Source organism: Lissotriton vulgaris, chromosome 6 (assembly GCF_964263255.1).
Source record: "Lissotriton vulgaris chromosome 6, aLisVul1.2, whole genome shotgun sequence".
NCBI lineage: Eukaryota > Metazoa > Chordata > Amphibia > Caudata > Salamandridae > Lissotriton > Lissotriton vulgaris.
This window is the reverse complement of record NC_141694.1, coordinates 1,887,672,395-1,887,691,113: the sequence shown is the minus strand read 5'-3', so window position 1 is coordinate 1,887,691,113 and position 18,719 is coordinate 1,887,672,395. Positions and strand designations below refer to the sequence as shown.

Here is an 18,719-nt window from a genome sequence, read left to right as displayed (position 1 = left end):
TATGTCACACAAGAATATGAATGAAAGAATGATTATGAGACAATAAACAAAGAAGGCTTAAAAACAAACCTGACTTAACTGGTAAAAGTTCAGTTTAAAAATCTTATGGGTAAGTGGAATGGCAAAGGATCGTGGTCTGAAATGGAGTGTGTCTTATTGTGTTATATGCAGTTCAAAACAATTAGCAAAACACATCAGGTGCGTGAGGCTGGAAACCATCTAAAAGCCACAAGAATACTGTAATGATGAACGCATCCGTCGACAGAATCCCTCTGTCAGCAATCCCACACTAGAACAATGCCAGCACAGCTATGAACTATAAATATGTTTGGCAGAACTCCACCACCCTGATGGTGACAGAGTAATGATAGCCAGCAGAGAGGCCCACCACGTCTACAGTGGTGAACTGTGTATGCGTCAGAGAACACTGTCGACACAGACGGCGGTTCAACCAGCAAACATCTAAATAGGCTGGCGGGATTCTGTCAGCTTGACAGACTCCACTGCAGAGGGATGACGGGATTCCTGCTAAGATTTAAATCAGGCCCTTAATTTCCACAGAGGGATTTCCAGATCAGGAGTCATAGGTGACATCACTTCCTGGTCACATGGGTGAAAGTGACATAACTACTTCTGAGGAACTTCTGGGGCATAGCCACATCTAACATTATGCAAGCAATCCCTACTTTTGAGTTTAATGAAAGGTATACAACTTTGCTACTTATGTTCTTACCATGATTATAGTGTGGTACATGATAATATTGATTTATTTTTTTAGGGTGTTGATATGAAAACTCAATATTTTGATATACCTCTTCCAAAAGTCAATGTGTTTTTAGAGGTGGTCCTTTAAGGAGTGAGACTTACAACCAATTTCACAATTTCTTTTTGGTAGCATATAAGTTCCCATCAAAATATAATGTGCATGGTAAAAACAATGGAAGAGGAAAGTATCATAAGTTCTAAATTCTATATAGGTTGTCTCGTGAGTCGAGGGTCATACCTACCATTAGTGCAGCAGGTGCAGTGAGGTGCCCCATTAACCAGATAGTTGGTATATTTTGCTACACAAACAGCAGTCAAGAGTTATTCTCCTTGACTGCATTTCGGCTCAAGCCATCCTTTCTATGCTGCTGCATGTGTCAGGAGTGCAGTTCACAAATACAAGGCTGTAAACATCTGAAATTCGATTTTCGTGGCACTGAGTATGACGCTGTTGTGTTTGTGTCGTGTTACCGATCTTCTCATGTCCCACCGCTGCTTAGGGTGCGTGGTGAACTTCTGCTATGACTGGCCTAGATCATATTGCCATTGGCTAGGCACTTGTCCAAGCCATCCTCTTGCTCCAGGCTTCTGTACATGACAGGACTGCCAATACACTGTAGTTTGAGGGCTTTTGCCTACATCATGAGTGGACTTGTGCAAAAAATGTTCTTCCTCAAGGGCAGCTGCATTTGTCAGGGCTCTGCTGTGCTTCAGAGTTTCAATTTGGGCAAGGAAGCTTTTCATTGCAAGTGTGCAAAATGTGTGAAATTTAGTTTCATGCATTTTCTTGAAATTCAAAATCTGTTATTTAACATACAATTTTAGCATGCATAGTTTGTGCTTAGAACACCATGTAATTAAGTGAAGTGGCATAATAACAATTTCTGGAGTGTCACATAAAAAGCCTAACACTAAAGTTCTGACATTAAGCAAAATTATACTTTTGTAACTGAAATATCACACAGGTCTACCTCTCACAAGTACTAGCACATTAATAATAGGAACAGTCCTACCCGAACTGCCAAGTCAGGTGTTCCCTGGACCGGAAAATAGGGCATCCTGGGACTGGTTTCAGAGTAACACCACTCGTCAGCCAGGCAAGCTTGAATTCAGTGGTACAATGAGCCAGGGACCCATGTCTAGGTATATCCCTACCAACTTAGGGTGAACAAATCAAACAGAAGGGGATGATGGACTGAACGCTGAAACTTTTCAGACACACATCCCCAGTCACATATCTGTGTTGAACCCATCATCGTTATTTAGCTCACTTCACCACCCGTGTCTAAATTACAGAGAAACCATATATTTACTACCCATAGAGCATATTGGACGCCAAAAAAACTTTCCAAATTCAGCGGGCCTCAGTGAATAAATGTCCAAAATGCGGGGTGGAAAAGGCCAATGACTTACATATGTTTTGGCAGTGCCCCCTTCTCGATGGCTTCTGGAATGATGTGGGTAAGACCTTAGATGAGGTGTTTGGAAGACATCTGACTGTAAATATCGACCTAGTTATTTTTGGGGTATCTAATTCAATTGTCTTAGATAAATTGTCTAAATTACAGGAAAATCTATTATTCCTATTGATATTATTGGCCAGAAGGGAGATTTGTGTGAAATAGATCAGCTCAGCTCCTCCGCTTCACAGAGAATGGCTGGCCTCAGTCTTGAAAATATATAAAATGGATAAAAGGATTTCAGCTGGTAGAAAGTATACATTTTGGGAGATATGGGAAGAGTATCAATTGAGATAAAATCAGATAAGGTACCCGAAATGTTGGAATGGAAAAGAGTGGTATAACATCTGCTGAGTCCAATGATTAAGTGCTGGCAATGTAAAACCAGGTGAAGGCCTGTAAGTGGCTAGCTCAACCCCACTCGGAAAAACCTTCTTCAACCTTCTTCAGAGTACTGGAAATAAGGGGAATCTTTTATCTTCAAAACTCCGAAGGGGAACTGCCTAGACCCAGGCCCATGGCAGTAAAGGCAAAGGATAAAGATAGAGAAACGCCCCCAACAACTCCTTACTCACAGTGTGGCACAATGAGGGCAAAAAAAAGTCTAACTAGTACCTTAAGACTGGCCGGGGAAAGATCCAGGAATTTCAGTACACCAACAACTCAGAGATACTTCTCTCCTAAACATGAGGCATACCTACAACAAGAGATCAGGACAGATTAGAAGATTATTCTCCCCTCTTATCCTTTGTAAATGCTGGTAACAATACACCATACATACCAGTGAAACTATTGATAGCACGTTAACGTTAGATCAACATACAACCAGAGCTTCCTTCCACTTAGAAAAGAGGAACAGGGTATTCCAGATATAACTGTCTCCTAACTCTCTTGCTTCAGAGAAAAATTAGCATTCAGGATACAAAATAATAAACTCAAGGTCCATATTGAATAAGGAGCTTTCCGTGGGACCAGATGTCAGAGAATACCGTTCAAAGTAATTAGGTAAGAATTACACCTCCTTAACCAAAAAGGTTAAACACGCTTACCTCAGCGCAAAAAACTGACCGGCAAAATGGTGAACAGCGGCATGCGCTTCCTGCAGCGCTGCTGTACTCCAAATGCACTTCCCACACCAACTCCGATAAAATGCAGGCAGCGAAGAAAGGTCATCAGAACTGCCTCTCCACTTCCACGGCTTTCCGGGCACACTGCGCTTCCTTCAGCGCGGTTCCACTGCAAGCGGCATTGTCCTCTAACCAAACAGAGAATAGAAGATTAGGTATCCGGGCTTGCCTCAGCGCGATACCAGGGAACAGCGCTTTACACAGCGCGAGTGTTCTAAAGGCCCATAGTTTCTCCGCATTCAAGTTCAAGGAACAGGACTCCAAACAAGATCTTTCCAGACTCAGGAATCCTTCAGGATGTCAAAACAACCAAATTACGTGCACATCCTGTGGCGTTTAGCTGGGTAATATAGACGAGGATCCTCCCCAGTAACTGAGACTTCTGTCGTAAATATTTAATTTACCATCTTAATTTCTATGCAGGGAAGTACTCAATCAATAATAACTCAATCGGAAAAGAAAGAAACAGAGTCCGTGGTGTTAGAGTTCTTAGGGGTTTTATTCCTTAAAAAGGAATCGTTCCGGAACTGGATATCAGGTTCCTGCAACCACAGAGGGTCCAGGAAGGGATAGAGCAATAATTTATTGACAATACATAGCTTATATACTTAATTTACATCATAGAAAGCAATATAGTAGGCGTAACAGCTGAGAGAAGACAAGATAACAGCATCCACGTGTTACTAGTGCGTAATCAGAAGGCGTGGACTAGGCGTAAACTGGAGGTGTGTTCTAGAAACGTCACAAGTAGGTGGCACTAAACTGGAATGTTGCAATGTCAGCAGAAATCGGAGGCTTGGATGCGCGCGCAGCTGCATGACGTATGATTGGCGTGTAACTGAAGGGTGCAGGGGACTTGACATTTCAACTAGCGGAAAGAGACAGGAGTCTGGCATGTCAGATCAACTTGTGCTTCTATCATATCTGATATCTGATGTTTAGGAACTGGACTATCTGGGCGGAAAGGTCTCTGGGGCAGAAGCTATTCTATACTGACTGTGAGTGCGTGTATAAGCGCCTGAGTGTCTGCATGAGAAGCGTGGGGCATGGGCCTTCCAGGGTAGCGTGGTGACAGAGGCTATGAATTACTTGCACGGAGACAGGACGGCCAGGCCCTTTTGCTCTACAGCTGGGGGAATGTTTACTTAAACTAGTAGGCAGGAATGCGTCTTCGGAAAGGGAAACAGATAACTCGAAGGTTGAATTCATTCTTGGCAGGCAGCAGGCTGAGCTGAGCGCGGTGGGCCGCGCTGGAAGTAAGGCAGAGTTCACCGGTACAGGGGCAGCCTGGGCAGCCTGGGCTGAGGCTTTCAGAGTCAGGAGGCAGAAAAAGCTCGATGGCAGAAATTCAGGGCCTACTTTGCCAGAGCTGAAAAACGTGTAAAGTACACCACAAAAAGACGTTGGCATGGCATACTTAGGAACGGACTATTCAACCCATTCAGGGTGGGTCTGAAAGAGGACATGTTAACGTTGGACGCAAATGTATTTGCGTCTTCATAGCTGGCACAGGAGGGAAATTACATGCACTTTAAACTCGTACATGGAGACGGTGGGGTACACGATAGGGAACATAACTTGACCAAAAATTTATATTTCCTCATTCCCTCCTTGTTCCCTACGGACCCTTCATGATATCTCGATCATCATGAATCGATCAGTCTGTTCTTGTAACATAGTTTGCTCGTCTCTCTTCCGTTGTCGGTTTGAGAGAAAACTGGAATGTTCAATGCATGATGTGGCGCACAGTCCACATATCGCCGGCCCACACTGTAGGCACAGGCAGCAACTGAATACTATGACAAGGCCAATGCCTAGGAAGGATAGGATCTTCCATCCCCAAGCGGACAACGTTGTCCAGAACCAACCGGACCAAGTCCAGGTGCCTGGATTCTGATGTATTAAACTTGCAATTTTGTGAAGACGTGTAATAGCTTTGTATACAGATGGCGCGTTTTCTGGAATGAAAACACAGCAACTTGACCCGATGACCTTACAGGCTCCACCTCTATCTGCCAAGATGACGTCAATAACAAGACGATTCTGAAGGACAACAACCCGTATAGCGGACTGCTCTTCTGTTAAGTTACCTAGGGCGGAGGCAGTTTCATGTACTACTGCTTCAAGGGTTCTAGTTAATCTACGTATTAATTTACTGTTTTGGACGGGGCCTAAAAAAAAAAAAAGAATCCTTTATTAAAATCGGTGTATTGTTCCCATGCCGTTTCTGTATAATCGACAAGCGGGAGATCTCTTCGGAGTCTATTCTTTACTAGATTTGTGTTTCTGTGATAATCAGGAGGGGCTAGAAAAACAGGTGGTAGAAGGAATGCAATATAACAGGTACCATCCCAATCTGGAGGTAAACGTATGTATGCGGTATGACCACAAACAAAATAAGAGTGACGGGTAGCTTTAAAGGACGATTTACCATGATCACTGAATTCAACCACAGTAGTACATTTACTATGACCTAAGTGTACTGAACCTTTCTTCCTGACACATAATTCACCAGTGACTGGTAATACTGACATAGCGGGCAGAACTGGTGCAGCTTCGGATTCAACAGTAAGAATCATAAGGTTAATTGTGTAATTACTTAATCCATATACTTCATTTTCTAGATCAGTTCCTATTCTAATGGGGAGTCCCTCCTTATCAGGGTAACAGACGTCGAGCAGGACTAAGTTCAGGTTTCCCCAAACCCAGCTCCCGTCGAAAACAGCAATATCAGGATCCAAAGAATTAATTATTTTAAACCATGCACCACAGGAGCCGTTGTGAGTGAACGGGTACGGAAAGAGGGGCAGAGCTCCCTTGTAATTCTGGTAGGGAGGGAGTCGGCCACATATCCAACAGTTGGTAGCATTGCTTGTCTGATGGGAGTGATGTAACATACTAATGAATGTGTTGTTGCGCAGCGCAAGTCTGTAAGAAAGTTCATGTGGAGGTAACTCACTAAAAGAATGTTCAGCAGAAACATTGTAAGCAGATTGTTCATGCTTGAAAATAGGGCAATAGATAGGAAGTAGTATACTTGTAACAATAATCAGAATACTTAGAAAAAACATTATTAACAATGTCACTATACAGTGACTACGCAGTGATTTGCAGTATGTACGTTTCTTGAATTGTCTCTCTCTCTCTCTATCTCGATCTAGGGGGTACATGTCAGAAACTATTTAACCGATTCACCTAGGGGAGGACTTAAACAATTAAACTGTCTGACTTGCTAGATCGGAGCTTTAATCGATACTCCTCTTGGGGAGTTTTTTCTCGTTCGGATATTTTAAAGTCACTAGATTTAATACAGTCTTTGGTGGGGGTGGACGAGTCAGGGTCTGGTTTCAGTTCGTTGCATAGTTTAATATGACTCGTATGGACCCACCCCTTTCTGCCCTCCAACTTCACTGCGGTCCTTGTAGTAAGAAGAACGGTCTTCGGCGCCTTCCAGCGGGGCTCCAACGAACTTTTCCTGTCGAAGTTCCTAACTAATACCAGGTCGCCAGGACGGACATCATGCGGCTTTACATCAGTGTTGTCAGGAAAGGCTGCGGCAACCTGTGAACGACATGATTGGAGTGCAGACATCAAGGAGGCAAGGTAATCTGTTAACATGTTACAATCAACATCGGTAATTTTCTTAGGAATGGGCGTCCCCCACATATTCGGTGGTCTGCCAAAGACCACTTCGTACGGGGATAGTATTGATCTCGAATGGGCAACCATTCTCATATAGAACAGTGCAACTGGCAGGGCGACTATCCAGTCGACCCCTTTCTCCTGGCATATTTTGGCAAGGCGGGTCTTAAGTGTCTGGTTATGCCTCTCTACAAGGCCTGCGGCTTCGGGGTGTCGGACACAATGGAATCTCCACTGATATCCTAGCAGAAGGGAGACATGCTTCATGAGTTCGGATGAGAACGGCTGTCCGTTATCTGAGTACACGACACGAGGCAGGCCGTATCGTGGGAAGAATTCTCGAACCAGCTGCTTGGCAGTGGTCGGGGCAGTGTAATCTGAGACTGGGTATGCTTCGGTCCAACGAGAAAGTGCACAAACAACTACGAGGACATATTTGAATCCTCGACAACGGTCCATCTGGATATAATCCATCTGGAGGACTTCAAAAGGGTGATCGGGAGGATGAAATCCACCTTGCTCTACAGGAACGCTTTTACCTGGATTGAACTGACAACAGATCATGCAAGTACGTACTTTCTGTTTTGCTGCTGCTCGTAAGTGTTTGTTGTACCAGAGATTCTGTAAACTGTCTAACATAGCTTTCTCTCCTAGATGTGCAGGACTATGTGCTGTATTTATCATGATTTGGACCATTGAGTCGGGGAGGAACCATGTAGATTTTCCCTTTGTGACCCATCCTTGATCTGTCTGGATCCCTCCTAGTTCAGTCCATTTCTTTATTTCATCTGGAGTAGCATGTGTCTGAATATCGATTACGTCTAGGGTGGGATCCCTGACTGACATACACTGAGTTGGTAATATTGTCTTTGTCACATCAGTAGTCTGGGCGTGAGTTAATGCTGTATGTTTTGCTGTCTGGTCTGCCAGGTCGTTACCCTGGGAAACAGAATCTGTAACTTTAGTATGTGCTTTACACTTCATAACGGATATGCCTGAAGGCAGATGTATTGCTTCTAACAGTGCTTGAATGAGGGGACCGTGTTGGATCTTGGCACCATGAGAGGTCAAGAAACCTCTTTCTTGCCATAACATGCCGAAGTCGTGTACGACTCCGAACGCATAGCGGGAGTCAGTGTATATGTTAACATTTCTGTTCTTGGCTAGAATACAAGCTCGGGTCAGAGCGATGAGCTCCGCTGCTTGAGCAGACAGTGTGTCAATACGGTGTGTTTCTTTAACTTCAGTTTCAGTGGTCACTGCATAGGCGGCCACTAATTCTCCTGTACTTGTTCTCATGCATGAACCGTCCACATAAAGTGTCAGGTCTGGATTTGTCAGTGGAACATCTGTTAGGTCTCGTCGAGGTTTTGTTACTGTATTGATGATCTCTATGCAATCATGCAGTGTTGGATCTGTCTTAATTGTAGGTAACAATGTTGCGGGGTTCAGAATGCTACAGCGTCTGATTTCTATGTGTGGCTGGAATAGTGTTAATTCATAACCTGTCAGTCGTGCTATAGTCAAGTGTTGAGTCTGGGTTCTGTTTAAAAGGACCTCTACAGAATGTGGAACTTGAACTGTTAATGGATGTCCTAAAACAATTGAGTCACTCTGTCTGATTGCTAATGCTGTTGCTGCTACTGACTTCAAGCACGCAGGGAGTGCCTGAGCTACTGAATCCAATGTACTTGAAAAATAAGCGCAAGGCTTATGTGAACCTGCTTGATCTTGAGTGAGGACAGACAATGCTGTACCCTCACGTTCTGTAACAAAAAGTGTAAAAGGTTTGCTGTAACATGGTGTCGCTAGAACTGGTGCTTGGCATAAAGCTTTCTTTAATTCTTCAAAAGCCTGTGTATGTTCCTGAGACCAAGGAAGGACAGTCGAAGTCGCTGCCTCCTGCGTTGTTAACTGAATGAGTGGTTTAGCTAGAAATGCATACTGGGGAATCCATTGTCTGCAGTACGAGGTGAGGCCTATAAAGGCCCGCACTTCCTTTTGTGTCTGGGGTTGTGGCATATTTACGATTAACTGAATGCGATCGGGAGTGAGCTGTCTCCCCACTTTGGACAGCAAGTGACCCAAGTACACAACTTGCTGAACACAGAATTGTAGCTTCGAAGGAGACACCTTGTGTCCCTTGTCGGCCAGAAAATGTAAAACTGTCAGTGATGCTTGTTCACATTAGGGCTCACTTCGTGCGGTGATCAGCAGATCATCGACGTATTGCAGTAAAGCGGTGTTAACTGGCATTGTGATACAATCAAGTTGTCTTTTCAGTGCTTGGCTATAGATGCTGGGGCTTTCTGTGAATCCTTGAGGTGCGCGTGAAAATTTGAAACTTCGTCCATTTAAACTGAATCCGAAGAGATATTGGCTCTCTGGATCAATAGGTACACTGAAGAAGGCGTTCTTGAGGTCAATTACAGTAAAGAACGTTGCTTCTGAATCAATTGCAGTCAATAAGGATGAGATGTCGGGAACCACAGGGTACTGTGGAATAATGCATTTATTCAGTTCTCTTAAATCAATCACCAGCCGATATACTGGCGGTGCATTGGGATCAGTACGTTTAAGAATCGGAATGATGGGTGAATTGCAGATATTGGAGTCGGTTTCTACAACCACTCCTTGGACAATGAGCTCTTCAATGATTTCCAGTAAAGCCACTACAGCATCGGGTGGTAATTTGTATTGTCTGATTCTGGGTAAAACTACACCTGCTTTGAGTGTAACACGGTATGGTGTAATGTGCATACAACCTACATCAGTTGGGCCTTTTGCCCACAAGTGATCTGGTACATTTTTCAATCTGACATCAAACTCACGTAACACATAATGACCCTTGAAATCCCGCAGAAAGAGTCTGACTCCCTCCGGGGAACAGCATATTATAGCTCCTAGAGCCTTCAATGTTTTAATTCCTAACAGATTTTCTGGACATGATTTCGTGAGTAACAGGTCTGTAACACGTGATAATGGACCCACAGCCAGGGGAACGGGTTTCGATACCTCATTTACAATGGGCTGTCCTGAAAAACCAAGGGAAACATTCTGTGAGCCTGAGAGGGGTGCCCCTGGAACTTCATCATGACTTATGGTGGTACGACTTGCCCCTGTGTCAATTAAAAACTTTCTGTCTTTTCCCAATACTTGACTATGTACATAAGGACCCTCTTGATCTACAGGAATCTCAATAAGAGGCAAGCCACCCTCCCTCTCTAGGCTGTTTCATGTGTATCGTGGATAATCGGGATAAGCGGACTGGGCATACTGGTACATCTGTTGTGAAACTTGCTGAGTTGCGGCAATGGGCTGCGGCTGTGATACCGCTACTGTCTGTGCTGTATGTGATGAAGCATGCGTAGGCTGTGTATTCTGCATGGGCTGTATATTCTGTGAAGACTGATGCTGGTTATGGTCTTGTCTAGGCGGATGCGGCCTTTCTTTAGTTTTACCTGTCGCTATGTTATGTTTCAGAACTGGGCATTCGTGTACGTAGTGACCTGGCTGCTTGCAATAATTGCATGTCCCTTTAACGGGAGCTGCGGCGTGACTTGTCTGGGTCGTACCCTTTCTGTGGCCGTCGGTTGGGACCGACTGGGCTACTAGCATTTTCATTTTTGTGTCTTTCATACGTTTCTGTTCCTGATCCTGCTCTTCTCTAATTCTGTTCTGATGGTATTGTAACATTTGTAACATCTGTGATGGCGTATTGGCTTGCCATGTACTCTCGACCTTGTATACACGGTTTTTAACTGCTAACAGGGAATTCTCGACTAACTTTGATACAAAAAGATGCGGGTACGACTCGCTACTTGGTTTAAGACCACTATTAATAATGAAACATTTCTCGAATCTTGAATAGAAGTCACTAGTATCTTCATCGGGTTTCTGTTTACATGCTGATATTGCATCCCAGTCTTCCTTTCTAGTTGTCAATAATCTTGGCAGAACCTGTACTATCAAACCTGGTAATGCTTTAGTTTTCTCCCCAAGGCCTACCCCTGGGACCCGTTTATTCTCTTCGTCTTCTATTTCTGCCCATACAATCTTTTTCTCTCCCACCTCCCATTCTTTTTCCTTGAGTTTCTCGTAGATGCCCGTGGGCAGCAGTACCTTTAACATTTTCGTGATATCTTCGTACGTATAATCCCCCATCAGTAACATGTCTTTAAGCTCTCTGTGAAAACCTGCAGGGTCTTTATCATGGCACGGGACTAGTTTCTTCATTTCTAACAGTTCTAACTTAGTCAGGGGAGTGTGTACATACACACGTTTCAAGTTATGATCTTCACCCATCACTGGATGCACTTCTCGTAAGGGATTCTGACTTTCAATGCCATGCAGACGTTCCATATGATACATTTTTCTTTCTGGGGGCGGGCGGGAACATATTCGGGACTTATGAAAGTGTTATATCTGTGGCGTTGTTCTAGAATTATTTGAATTAATTTGGTGCTTAAACCTCTCCATCTATCCATGAGTAGTTCTTCTAATGTATCGTGTAAGGGACCTGGATCAGAATGTTGATTTCTGTATTTCGTGAGGAGGTGCTGAATCATGTATACCCCTGCTAATTTCTGCTCGTCTGGGGAAAGGTTCAGGAATGTCTGTGCTACGGTATCATCATTGTAAATATCAGGATTGTCAGTCCATAATATGGCTGACCGGGCTAGTTCTTGTTCATCCATAGAATTGAGTACATGGTACCCCATTCGTTCTCGAAGCCGTTTATCAGTCTCCTGGAACTGATGTTCAGGAGAATTCGGGTTTGTTAAGGCAGAGAGAAAAACTCTCTTGCTTTCCGGACGAATGCCTTTCCTAAGGTAAGTTCCCTTACCTACATACGCTATAGTGCCTGTAGTCTTTTCTGGTTCTTCAGGTTCTTCTTCCCCCTCGGAGGAAGCTTTTTCTTTCTCTTCGTTGTGTATGTCTATCACTGCTTTTCTTATTTTCTTGTACATACTGGCTATGCAAGTCCCCTTGTCGTGTTTTCCTTCAGATATATTTTGACCCCACCTGTTGAGTGCATCTAATTCACCCTGATCTGTCTCAGGCCTGTCTCGTTCTCTTATTAGGCAATTTATGAAAAAACGTAGTATCTGTCCTTGAACGTCAACTTTCTGATGCTCCATGGCATCCTTAATACTGTCAGGGTCTTTCCCAGTCTGTACAAACTGATATATTCTATCTAGGTACTCTTTCATTCCTGAAAACAACAGCAGGAAATCAGTAGCAGATCGTAACTGTGGTGATGCCATCATCATTCTATCGTCCTTGCCGGGTACTGGATCATATCTGCAAACTGTAAGTTGTCCTTTGAGTATGTCGAGACGGGGTGATTTGAACGTGAAAGGACTCTGCAAGTCCCCGAGCTGTAACCTGGGCGTTAGTGGCGGGGTCCGGAGACCTCCTGTCGCACCTCCTGAGGCGGAAGCTTGGACATTATCTCTCTGTGGAGTCTGTATCTGTACTTGAATTTGTCTTTTAGTAGGGTCAGGTAGACGTGGTTTCGGTACATTAACTTTAGGTATGGGAGGTGGTGGAACAGGGGGGATCTGTTGTGGTACTGGCGGAATATGATCTTGGGGCGGGTTACCACCCACGTCCCTGTCGTTAGGCAGGGTGCGGACAGGCAGATTGGTGTAAGCGGGAGCTACATCCTCTAGATAGGAATTCAGGAATATGTCTTTAGTGGTTCTGTGAGTTACTTTAGTTGGAACTAATGGCGGCGGCAGATTTTTCGGTATTTCTGAAATGGCTTCAGGCGAACCTTCGGCCACAAGATACATACCATTTACAAGATTGTTTCGTGCACGGTCTACTTGCTCTGTTTTTACTCGGATCCCCTCAGTAACTAATTCGTTTTCTTGGGCTTTTTCTGATTCTTTAAGCCTGTCTTCTCTACGGAGTTCTTTTTCAGCACGCTTATGTGATTCCTTACGCCAAAATTCTATGGCGTCTTTCTGAGATTGTCTGGCTTTCTTTTTCCATAATGCTTCTTCTACCTTCATGATGCACTCGGCATCCCATGTTCCAGTAACTGGCCATCTGTGTCTCTCGTCTAGATGTTTAGTATAATCGGCCCATAAGTCTAGATACAATATGGCATCTATGCCATGCTTATGGTACATAAAATTTCCAGGAGTGTCCCTAGGGGGGATAGGAATTTCTTCCTCTAGCATCCCTTTCCTAGTTCCTATCTGCTTTAACTTGTTGAAAAACGGCATCTTGTTTTACTTAGTACTGAACGCTCAATCCTTGCTACTTAATACTGGATACAGCTAGTTATACAAGAACACAATAATGCACAAGAACAGTCACTCATACAACGACATTGATCACATAAAAAGACATTTGCGACATATATGACTACCCCCTATATCGGATGTACTGCTAAACAGCACAGATACACTGTCAGAGACAATGCAGAAACTTGAATACCTGATGTACTGCTAAACAGTACAGATACACTGTCTAAAACAGTGCAGACCGGACTTGTGTACCCAAACCCGTCTAGATACGTCCCAGTAATGGTACTCACCGGGAAGCACGGAAAACAGAAGGCCTCGGAAAACTCGACTGGACTGGACTGGACTCGACTCGACTCGACACGTGGATACTTCGGAAAACTGGTGGGCCTCTTGACACCTCGGACCTTGCTTCTTTCGGCTAGGCTCTGGTCGGGATCCTCCGCGCTCCTCACCGCCTCGTCTGGGCACTGATCGCAATCTTCGTCACCTCCGTGGGCCAGAGGGAGATACAGGAAATCCTGCCGGTACGCGTAGGTTCCGTCTGACTGATGGCAGGGGACAGAGTCTGCAACGTACCAACCGGCGCGTGAGGTGGGGGAGGGGTCCCTATTCGGGCGCCAAAATGTCGTAAATATTTAATTTACCATCTTAATTTCTATGCAGGGAAGTACTCAATCAATAATAACTCAATCGGAAAAGAAAGAAACAGAGTCCGTGGTGTTAGAGTTCTTAGGGGTTTTATTCCTTAAAAAGGAATCGTTCCGGAACTGGATATCAGGTTCCTGCAACCACAGAGGGTCCAGGAAGGGATAGAGCAATAATTTATTGACAATACATAGCTTATATACTTAATTTACATCATAGAAAGCAATATAGTAGGCGTAACAGCTGAGAGAAGACAAGATAACAGCATCCACGTGTTACTAGTGCGTAATCAGAAGGCGTGGACTAGGCGTAAACTGGAGGTGTGTTCTAGAAACGTCACAAGTAGGTGGCACTAAACTGGCATGTTGCAATGTCAGCAGAAATCGGAGGCTTGGATGCGCGCGCAGCTGCATGACGTATGATTGGCGTGTAACTGAAGGGTGCAGGGGACTTGACATTTCAACTAGCGGAAAGAGACAGGAGTCTGGCATGTCAGATCAACTTGTGCTTCTATCATATCTGATATCTGATGTTTAGGAACTGGACTATCTGGGCGGAAAGGTCTCTGGGGCAGAAGCTATTCTATACTGACTGTGAGTGCGTGTATAAGCGCCTGAGTGTCTGCATGAGAAGCGTGGGGCATGGGCCTTCCAGGGTAGCGTGGTGACAGAGGCTATGAATTACTTGCACGGAGACAGGACGGCCAGGCCCTTTTGCTCTACAGCTGGGGGAATGTTTACTTAAACTAGTAGGCAGGAATGCGTCTTCGGAAAGGGAAACAGATAACTCGAAGGTTGAATTCATTCTTGGCAGGCAGCAGGCTGAGCTGAGCGCGGTGGGCCGCGCTGGAAGTAAGGCAGAGTTCACCGGTACAGGGGCAGCCTGGGCAGCCTGGGCTGAGGCTTTCAGAGTCAGGAGGCAGAAAAAGCTCGATGGCAGAAATTCAGGGCCTACTTTGCCAGAGCTGAAAAACGTGTAAAGTACACCACAAAAAGACGTTGGCATGGCATACTTAGGAACGGACTATTCAACCCATTCAGGGTGGGTCTGAAAGAGGACATGTTAACGTTGGACGCAAATGTATTTGCGTCTTCATAGCTGGCACAGGAGGGAAATTACATGCACTTTAAACTCGTACATGGAGACGGTGGGGTACACGATAGGGAACATAACTTGACCAAAAATTTATATTTCCTCATTTCTGGGAGATGTAGTTCTCGCCAGTAATTGATCTGTAGGCGCAACAGTTCATCTCCTGACAGTATTCCCTCCTCCCAAGCGCCTCCTAGAACCCGGCTTATCTGGACAGCGGAAATGGAATGCCCTCACGGCCCTCGGAGCATGAACATTCAACGAGGGCTCCCACGAGTCATCCTCCCTGTCGTACCCCTTCCACGAGATGAGTACCACAGGCGACCTCAACGGTATTTGGAATCCAACACCTTCCGCACCTCATACTCCAACTGACCATCCCGGACCACAGGCGGCACCGCCTTCCTCACAGCCCCCATCACAGGCTTCAGCAGACTGCAGTGGAACACAGGGTGGATGCGCAGATAAGCCGGCAGCTTCAGTCTGTACGCCACCAAGCCAACAGGATGCACCACCACGAAAGGGCCGATAAACCGGGGATGGAAGATGCTACGATATCCGAATGGAATGTTCTTGGTAGATAACCAGCCTTATAGGTAGGACCATCCTGTCGGCGACGATCCACCCAAGACTTGTACTGGCGTTTAGCATGTTCCAGATTCCGACAGAGCTTGACATGCAAGGCTTGTAGTAGTTCCACCGGAGCAGCCACGGTAGGTTGATCCATGGATGTCACAGGGAACAGTAAGAGGAAGGATTTTCGCATGAAAACCATGATTGGCCTTGAAAGGCGACTCCTTGATGGAACTATGCCAGGAATTGTTATAAGAAAGATAAGCCAACCACAACATAGCGACCCACGAGTCGCTGTCTTCTTTAGCATAACATCTAAGATAAGACTTGAGAGTCTGATTCAGCCTCTCCGTTTGGCCATCCGTCTAAGGATGGAAACTCATTAAAGTGGCTGCCTCAATCCGGAGCGCCTTGCACCACATCTTCCAGAACCGAGCAATGAATTGCGGGCCCCGGTCCGACACGATCACTTTAGGAATGCCATGCAGTTTCACCACATGAGACAGCAACAGCTGGGCCGTACGACCCGCAGTGGGCAGGTTTTTGCAAGGAATGAAGTGTCCCATCTTGGTAAGACTGTCCACTACTACCATGATGGCATCACAACCCTGATACAAAGGTAGTCCTAACACAAAGTCCAGACTTATAGTGTGCCAGGGTTGAGAGGGAGTAGGCATATGAACCAGCTTGCCTTTAGCTTTGCAACGTTCACCCTTTGCTCGTGCACATGTGTCACACCGCATTACCCACAGACAGATATCAGATTTCATGCGTTCCCACCAGAACTGTCTTTGCATCAAATGAAGTGTCTTGTTGCATCCAGAATGACCAGCCAACATGGAATTGTGACACCAGTTGAATGCTTTTATTCTGAGGGCCAAGGAGGGTAGATACAGACTGTTTTTGTAAAAAGGTAAGCCATGCTTAAGCGTTCGCTGTGGACTTTGACTTGCTCATTTCTTCCACTCCTCCACATCTGTGTGCATCTTCACCTCATCTAGAAAGCTCTCCAGCGTGATAGAACACAACACCTTGTCTGGTGCGATGATGGCTTCCGGAACCGATGTTCGTGTCTCAAGAACATCATCCTGCCTAGCGAATCAGCTTGTCTGTTTTCCGACCCTGGTCTAAACGTGACTACGAAGTCGAATTCAGCAAAAAAAGCATCCATCGCATTTGACGCTGGGTGAGATGTCTGGCTGTCTTTATATATTGCAAATATCTATGGTTGGTGTAGACCGTGACTGGATGTTTTGCCCCCCACAGGTAGTGCCTCCACTCCTGGAAGGCCATCTTGATGGCCAACAACTCCTTTTTGGCCACTGTATAGTTGAGTTCGGCAGGACTGCATTTTTTGGACAGAAAGGCGACTGGGTGAAGCTGCCCCGTATGACGATCGCGCTGAGATAGAACAGCACCAACTGCGATGTCGGGAGCATCCGCCTCTACCACAAACGGCACCTCGAGCTGAGGATGTTGCAATACAGGTGCCGATGTAAACGCTCTCTTGAGGAAATCAAAGGCAATCATCGCTTCATTGGTCCAACAAAAGGGAATCCCTTTTCTCAGGAGACGTGTCAAGGGCGAAACCAATTGCGAGAAATGAGATATGAACCTCCGATAGTAATTGGAGAAGCCCAAAAAGCATTGTACATCTATCACATTCTTTGGGGTGGGCCATTCCTGCACTGCCAACACTTTCCTTTCAGCCATACATAACCCCGAGGGACTCAAAATCACAACCAAAAACTCGACCCTGCGCACATGGAACTCGCATTTGCTCAACTTGCAGAACAACCCATTTTCCAACAGTCTTTGCAAAACCTTTGACACATGACTAACATGGATTTCTTGATTCTGTGAATAAATCAGGATATCGTCTATGTAGACAACCACAAAGTTGTCTACATAGTCCTTCAAAGCGTCATTCAAAAAGATGTGAAATGCCGCAGGGGCATTACAGAGCCCGAACGGCATCACAAGATACTCAAACAAGCTCTATCGTGTTTTAAAAAGCCGTCTTCCACTCATCTCCCTCTCGTGTTCTTACCAAGTGATAGACCCCTCTCAGGTCTAATCGGGTATAAATGACTGCCTCTCTCACCTGATCCAACAAGACGGGGATGAGCAGAAGAGGGTATCGATTCCGGACAGTGTTCCTGTTTAACACCCTGAAGTCTATGCATGTCCTCAACTCGCCATTCGCCTTCTTAATAAAAAATAAACGCAAAGCCGCCGGCGAGCGGGAAGGTCTAATAAACCCTATGTAAACATAGTGATTTAAATATTCTCGTAAATGTTGAGTCCCAGGCTCGGATAATGCATAGACCCGACATGTATGCAATGTGGCTCCTGGAATTAAGTCTATTTGACAATCATAGTCCCAGTGAGGGGGTAGCACTTCAGCCTTAGCTTCGCTAAACACATCTCTAAACATGTCGTAATCCACTGGAAGGGTTGTTTCCTTTTCTGCGGCTGTTGCTATTCGATATACTTGTGTCAAAGCTACTACATGAGTGTGGCAAGGATGGACACATGATTTTAAGCACTGTTCTGAGTCAAACACCACTGTCTTTTTAGTCCAATCAATCTTGGGATTATGAGTCCATAGCCATGGCATACCCAATATAACCTCATACTGAGGTGCCTCGATGATATTAAGGGTTATTTTCTCGATGTGCATGGTATCTTCCCCTCTGCTGTCTAACATTAGTTCCTCAGTTATTTCAGTGATAGGACCCAATTTCAGGGGCTTCCCATCCACTGCTAATACTTTCTCAGGAACGTCTCGGGGTACACGTTGTAACTCTAGACGTCGAACTAGCCCACTGTTTATGAAATTTCCTGTGGCCCCTGAATCCACCATAACCTCTATCTGATGCATTCTTAGACTATCCGTAAGTGTCATGAGCATGGTAATGTGTGAAACGGAAGTAGTCATTTCAGAGCCTGCCAGAGAAGGCAATTGTAACCCCTGTGAAGGTATTTGCTCAGTTTTCGTTTCCATAACTGTTTCCTCGAGAGGAGGAAGGGGCACAGTAGTGACCGCCACTTTCTTGTTAGAATAAAACATCCCCGGTTTCTTAGGTTTGGTGGGGCAGTCCCGGACAAAATGGCCTTTCTTACCACAATACATACACAACCCCAGCATTCTG

At 45.1% G+C, this 18,719-nt stretch overlaps 1 pseudogene; it reads right to left on the bottom strand.

Annotated features, from left to right (window-relative positions):
• The window catches only part of LOC147709781 (uncharacterized), a 28,657-nt pseudogene extending 10,209 nt beyond the window's left edge, over positions 1-18,448 (bottom strand).
• Positions 18,449-18,719: the final 271 nt, after the last annotated feature.